This window comes from Triticum aestivum, chromosome 7A (genome assembly GCF_018294505.1).
Source record: "Triticum aestivum cultivar Chinese Spring chromosome 7A, IWGSC CS RefSeq v2.1, whole genome shotgun sequence".
Taxonomy (NCBI): domain Eukaryota; kingdom Viridiplantae; phylum Streptophyta; class Magnoliopsida; order Poales; family Poaceae; genus Triticum; species Triticum aestivum.
Genome location: NC_057812.1, coordinates 522735950 through 522743297, shown reverse-complemented (window position 1 = coordinate 522743297; position 7348 = coordinate 522735950). Strand labels below are relative to the sequence as shown.

Genomic DNA, 7348 nt, shown 5'->3' with positions numbered 1-7348 from the left:
AATTATTCACGCATAAGAAAAAATATGCACAAGTTCAAAAAATACTCCTGATTTAAAAAATGGCCGATTATATGAAAAGTGCAAAAGTTGCAAAAAGAACAACCCACACTAAAAAGAAAACTCCAACAAAAGACATCCTCACACACAGTGGCGTAGCTAAGGTAGGGCTACGCCCCGGACCAGCTCTCACGGCTACAGTACCTTTAATTACTACAGTAGCAAAATATTGCCACGCACCAGGCCATGGCCCTGTTAGCTTGAGGCCTGGCTACGCCCCTGCTCACGCACGCACGCACGCACACGCACACACACCTATTTTTTGACCTCCACCCTTGAGTAAAATGCATGAACCGTCCTTGAAGTTGGTGGCAAGGTTCAAAACGGTCCTTAAACTCTGAAACTGCTGCAGTACGGTCCTTAAACTTGCGAATACTAAGTCAATACAATCCTTGAACTCGTGGAACCGGTCCCGGGATACGTATGCGCCGATGCGCGTACGTTTTGTGTATGGCGCCTCCACCACGTCAGCGTACGCAGTTCATCGCGGGCAACCGATGCGAGGCCGTGGTGTTTGTGTGTTCGGCCCCCCAAGATCCTGATTCTGTGACTCATCCGCTTTCGCTCCCACCTGATCATCTCGTGAAACAGAAGCTATCGCCCCCGGGACAATGGCGGCGGCCTGATGATCGCCGACAGGTCCAACACGTGAACGCTCCAGGGACGGCGGAGGAAAGAAAGGGATCGCAGCCGCATCCGCCGATGGGTGCCACGATACGGCGGCTTGATGAGGTGGTGGCGCCAATGTACGGTTGTTCTAATGGAAACGACAATGATGAAGAAATAGAGAGCATCGTCTATACTGTTTATGTTCAGAACTTATCATGTTCCCGTACGGGCAAGAGTTCAGTTAGGATCTATGTGTGAGTTCACTTCATATATGTTTGTGAAAAAGTGCTGCTGTATTGGCAAAGGTTCAATTATAATCTATGTGTGTTCAATTCATACATTGCATAAAATTACTGCTGTGCTAGCCAGAATTCAATGCTAAAGTTCACTTCATATATGTGTTTTGTCAAAATTCAGTTATGCTCTAGCACTGAACAGGCACATTGGAATATATGTATACATATATGTCAGAAATCAGTGGAATATTTGTTGGTCAAACTGTACATGCACATTTTCAATCATACATTCAGTCATATTTCTTGGTCTCATTTGTTTGTCTCACTACACATGCATAATCTGTCAAAATGCAAATATATTCAGTGATAATTTTTGGTCTCACTTCATATATTCAGTCAAATGCAGATACACGTTGATCTCACTTCCATTAGAACAAAGGATAGTTCACAAACATTGGAACAAAGAACAGTTCACTTCCATTAGAACACAAGGATAGTTCACTTCATTAACATAATACTAGTGCATAGTTGAGATTACTAAACATCCAAAAGTCGCTCAAACAAGCTGCGTCTGGAGCCATCGGCGGCAACGGGAAGGGGAGGCGCGACTGGGATGCCACGGCTGAAACAGGAGGGAGAGGAGCGACTGGGATGCCACCGGCGACGGGAGGGGAGAGGCGCCGAGGCTGCCGCCATCGTGGTCCCCGTCGACTGAACTGTCTAAAGTGTGATCTGGCGGAGAGCGATTTGGGAAGTTAAGGATTCAGGCTGTGTTCGGGGATTTTGACCAGGGAGATGACTAACTTTTTCTGACCACGGGCCCTCTATGGTGACGTGGCGGACATGACGAGGCGGCATACGCGAGCCGTATGTTTATACATAGCCCAGGACTGGTTGCACGAGTTCAAGGACCGTATTGATGCCGTATTCACGAGTTTAGGGACTGTATTGGAGCACTTTCGGAGTTTAAGGACCATCTTGGACCTTGCCAGCGACTTCAGGGACAATTCATGCATTTTACTCCTCCACCCTTCCCTGCTCATGGTGCGAGTCGGGGCTTGACTTGTAATTGGGGCAGCTACAACCACGGAGAGAGCCTCAGTTGTGTGTCGAGGATTGTAGTTGCAACCTCACAATTAAACTACAAAAATAGTCTTGGTTGCGTGTCTGAGGGTTGACTTGTAACTGATGCACCTACAAACTATGAAAAAGCCCAGTTGTGTGTTGATAGTTGACATGCAACTGGGTTGGAGCCCCGGGCGCAACTACAACCTATGAAAAAAGCCACAGTTATGAGTCGAGGCTTGACTTGCAACTACAAATACAAACCTATAAAAAAAGCCCCTGGATTACGACTTGAGGCTTGACTTGCAACTCAGGCAACTAAAAACCTACAAAAAAGCCCCCTCGGGTTGCGACTCGAGGCTTGGCTTGCAATTATACTCCCTGTTTTTATTTAGGCAGCGTATTAGATTTGGTCAAAGTCAAGCTTTGCAAACTTTGACAAAGTTTATAAAAAATATTAACATATACAAAAACAAATCAACACCATTAGATTCATTATTGAATGTATTTTCACATCATATACATTTGTTATGGTAAATGTTTGTATTGTTTTTTATAAACTTGGTCAAACTTTATGAAGTTTGACTTCGGTCAAATGTAACATGCAGAGTAAATAAAAACGAAGGGAGTATTAGGGCAACTATAAACCTACGAAAAAGCCCCAGTTGCGAGTCGAGTGTTGATTTGCAATAATTGACACGCAATTGTGTGTCGATAACTGACACGCCATTGGGTCGGGCCTCGTGGTGCAACTACAACCTATGAAAAAAAGCCCCAATGAAGAGTCAAAGGTTCACTTGCAACTAGGACAACTACGCAAAACTATAATATTGCGAGTTGAGGGTGGATTTGCAACTCGGACGAAAAAACAAACCACAAACTCAATTGTGTGTCAAGGATGGGCTTGCAACTCGAATGAAACAAACCACAAGCTCAATGCGAGTTCAGGTGGACTCGCAACTGGGATAACTACACAATACTACATGCCCAGTTACAAGTGGGGAGTGGTTGGGTGCTCGACTTAGAAGAGATGAGGACGAAACTGAAGAATAAAACTCATCCCACACGTGGATGTTGAACTTATCAGGTTTCACATCGTGGTAGAAGTTCCCGCAAAAGTCCACAAGACATGTTCTGCAGAAAAATTAGCATGTAATTGGTCACATGGATTGAGCTCCAAAAATAAGTGAGCTTCAAAAACAGAAGCAAAGAAACTCTATCTCTAAGAACTCCAAACAACCCCAGTAATCTAAAGAAAACATTTGTTGTGACACTATCATGTAGTTCTGGCAAAAAAATAGTAGATCAAAAAAACTCTGGGTCTACCAAAAAACACGTTACGCATTAATCAGATAAAAATAAAAAATTAGACCTACCTTGTAGACCTGAGTATTCTTCTCTTGAACATGAAAACACACTACATACAAACTCCTGCTTGTAGGAACAATAAGGCACTCAGAGATTTCTCCCCATTGATATGAATTCTATGCATTTCTATCCTACATCTAGCCAAAAAAGGAAAAACTGCATCGGCTCCCGTTTTATGTAAAATGCTCTCGTCTGGGGTAGACTCTACAAATTCTCCACCAGGCCAGAAAAAGCGCATAGTGAAAACAGACAAAAAGAAAAGGGCGGCGCCCCCAAACAACAACATATATGGCCCCATGTGAAAAAGAAACACAAGAACTGGCCAACACAAAACAAACGGGACAAAAGGACGCATGACCAAAAATAATAAGCTGACACGAGCGGGCATGATTGAGTTTGTGCGAGCATTAAAGAAAATAAATTGGATGGTTATAAACTTAGACAAGTCATCACTAAGATTTAGCAAATCCGAAAAGAAAAAATCTAGTGACACAGTCCTCTAGCTATACAGTCGAACCAAAAATAAAAACAGGGAATGAAAAGACATAAGCCTTCCACAAGAAAGCTATAGGCCACAAAATAAACCCGATCCACAAACATAAAAATGACCCACTACAAAAAGTCATGTCGGGGGAAACAAAAAACATGACACAACGACAACAAGGATAACCTATTTTTGCGAATAACGAGCACGATTGAAAAGCGCGTGTATCTAACCGTATACGAGTTAGATTAGACATTGTCAACTCTCATCTAGATGAGAAGTAGCAAAACCAATCCGAAAACGGGGTCGTCAAGTCAACCCCAGATCGCGCCGTGAAAATGATCCAACAAAATACACATGTGCGAACAGGTCGACAAGTAGACACCAGACAGACTGCGCGACACGGGTCCCGCACGACAAAAAGGACCCGCAATAAATATTTGCACAATAATTGAAGTTAAAAGATGACAGGGTTAAAAAGGTTGATGAATTTAAAACAAATAAATAAAAAAGAAAGAAAGGAAAAATAAAAAAATAAAAGGAAATGTGAAAAAAAATCAGCATGTTTGGTCGTACTCAATATGTTTCTAACGGAATCCGCAGCTTGCATAATGAGACGACTCCGGAAACCGAACGATCTGATTGCTCAAGTATCCCCTATTCCTATTGGTCAGAGTCAAAACTAGGTCCCACAGCGCTCAAAACTAGTCCCCAGCCATCTATTTAGACCGACTAGTCCACTACTCCTACTGTGATTTGCAGAGTTGCTAGCTGGAGATGGACGGTGAAGTCCAACTAGTCAAAGTAGGGTATGTGTAGAGCGCGATACCATGCAGGCATTGCAACAGCAGTGTGCACCGCATCATCTGCGACAAGGGAAAAGTGTTACTACTACGTAGAATATGTAGTTGTAATTGATACCGTCTGATTTACCTTCCATGTATAGCAAGGGTATGAATCTGGACATATCCACCTCCACCCGAATCAATCAATAATTCCCTGTAATGGTGCCTGGTGGCATACATCCCATATATATGTATGCAACCCCAAGACCAAAGGAGCCAATTAGTTTCATCTACGCTCCATTCTTTCCAAAAAGATCAGTGCAGGGAACAAGCCATGGCCTTGTCTGGGAGCTTAGCTCTAGCGCTCCTCTTCAGCCTCCTCTCCTGCTATGCATCCGTCCCTTCCCTAGCTTCCTCCGACGGCTTCATCCAATGCCTCTCGGCGGCCATACCCAGGCAGCTGTTGTACACGCAGAGCTCGCCTTCGTTCACCTCGGTCCTGGTGTCCTCCATCCGGAACCCCAAGTTCTCGACCCCTGGCACGGTGAGGCTGCTCTGCATCGTCACGCCGACCAACGCCTCCCACGTCCAGGCCGCCGTCGTCTGCGGCCGTCGGAACGACGTGCGCATCCGCGTGCGCAGCGGCGGGCACGACTACGAGGGCCTCTCGTACCGGTCCGCGCGCCCCGAGGTGTTCGCCGTGGTCGACCTGGCCAACCTCCGCTCCGTGCGCGTCGACCAGAAGGCGGCCACCGCGTGGGTGGACTCCGGCGCGACGCTCGGGGGGCTGTACTACGCCGTCTCGAAGGCGAGCTCGCAGCTGGCTTTCCCGGCCGGCCTGTGCCCGACGATCGGCGTGGGCGGCCATTTCAGCGGCGGCGGGTTCGGCATGCTGCTGCGCAAGTACGGCGTCGCCATCGACAACGTCCTGGACGCCACGCTTGTCGACGCCAATGGGCGGATCCTGGACAAGCAGGCCATGGGGGCGGACGTGTTCTGGGCCATCCGCGGCGGCGGCGGCGAGAGCTTCGGCATCGTGCTCTCGTGGCAGGTGAAACTCGTGCCCGTCCCGCCGACAGCGTCACAAAGTCCGTCGACGAGGGCGCCGTGGACATCCTCACCAGATGGCAAGAGGTCGCCCCAGCTCTCCCCGAAGATCTTTTCATCAGGGTGGTCGCGCAGAAACAGGCAGCCAACTTCGAGTCCATGTACCTGGGGACGCCCGACACGCTGCTGCCGCTGATGCGCAGCCGCTTCCCGGAGCTCGGGCTCAACCGGACGCACTGCAAGGAGATGACGTGGATCCAGTCCGTGCCGTACATCTACCTGGGCAGCGCCGCCACCGTGGAGGACATCCTGAACCGGACCACCGCCACCAAGTCCTTCAGCAAGGCCACGTCTACGTCCGTCAGGCCATCCCCAAGGACGTGTGGGTGAAGATCTTCGCCTGGCTCGGCAAGCCGGACGCCGGGCTGATGATCATGGACCCTTACGGCGGGAAGATCGGCAGCCCACCGGAGTCGGCGACGCCGTTCCCGCACCGTGGCGGCGTGCTGTACAACATCCAGTACATGAATTTCTGGTCGGCCGCCACGGACGGATCGGCGCAGACGAGGTGGCTCAAGGATTTGTACGCCTTCATGGGGCCGTACGTGAGCAAGAACCCCAGGGAGGCGTACGCGAACTACAGGGACCTTGACCTGGGCCAGAATGTGGTTGTGGGGAACGTCACCAGCTACGAGGCCGGTAAGGTTTGGGGCGAGAAGTACTACAAGGGTAACTTCCAGAGGCTGGCGACGGCGAAGAGCAAGGTGGATCCTGACGACTACTTCAGGAACGAGCAGAGCATCCCACCGCTACCGGCAACGAAGTGACGATGAATATGCCGGCCGCGACTATGTGTCGCTTAGTGCGAGACCGAACGGTCCCGCCTGAATCGGGGAACAATCGGCCGGCCCAGCGAGCTGGAGGTTTTCACCCTTTTTTTTTCCTTTTTTGCTTTCCTTTTATACTTTTGTTTATATTTAAAAATATTCTAAACATATACTATATTATAATAATCACTTTACATAATTTTTAATAAAAGCTAATCATGAATTTGAAAAATATTTAAGGAGTAAAGAAAAAATCCGAATGTATACGAACACACAACGTGTATGGAAAAAAGTAGACATCAAAACATATATATGAAAAAAAATGTGTATAAAATTATATATGATATAAAAAAATGTCCATGGTGTATGAAAAAAAGTAGGCATCAATATATATAACATGTACAAAAATGTACATAAAGAAAATATTTTTTTGAGAATTAATTACAAGCAATTGTTTTTGACATATAAAAAATATGTTGATTTACAATCAATAAGTGAGCATTTTAGCTCGTGAACTCCGTGTCTTTGGACCCAAAGGCTGAGTCATCCAGGGGAGGGAGAGAGATATCGCCCGGCTGCCCGACAGATATGCCTACAGCCGGGTTCCATTGCTCCTCCTCCATTGCAGAAGACACGGTCATGCATACACAGACTTGGGCCTGGCAGTTCTTCCGTGCACTCCCGCTGTCCCGCAATGCCGACCAGGCAGAAGAGGTGACAAATCTCCGGCGTGAAGTAATTGGGAGCGTAGAACCGAGTTGTGGTTGTCTGACGCCCCTGATGCTTTGATTAGCCTTCTGGCTACCGATTGTAATCCTATCAGTAACTAATTAAAGCTCCTTTTTTAGAAGAACAGGGAGCACCTCCCGG

General features: G+C 47.4%; 1 pseudogene; it reads left to right on the top strand.

Annotated features, from left to right (window-relative positions):
* The first annotated feature begins 4938 nt into the window (after window positions 1–4938).
* On the top strand, window positions 4939–6478 carry LOC123154273 (berberine bridge enzyme-like Cyn d 4; annotated as a pseudogene).
* Window positions 6479–7348: the final 870 nt, after the last annotated feature.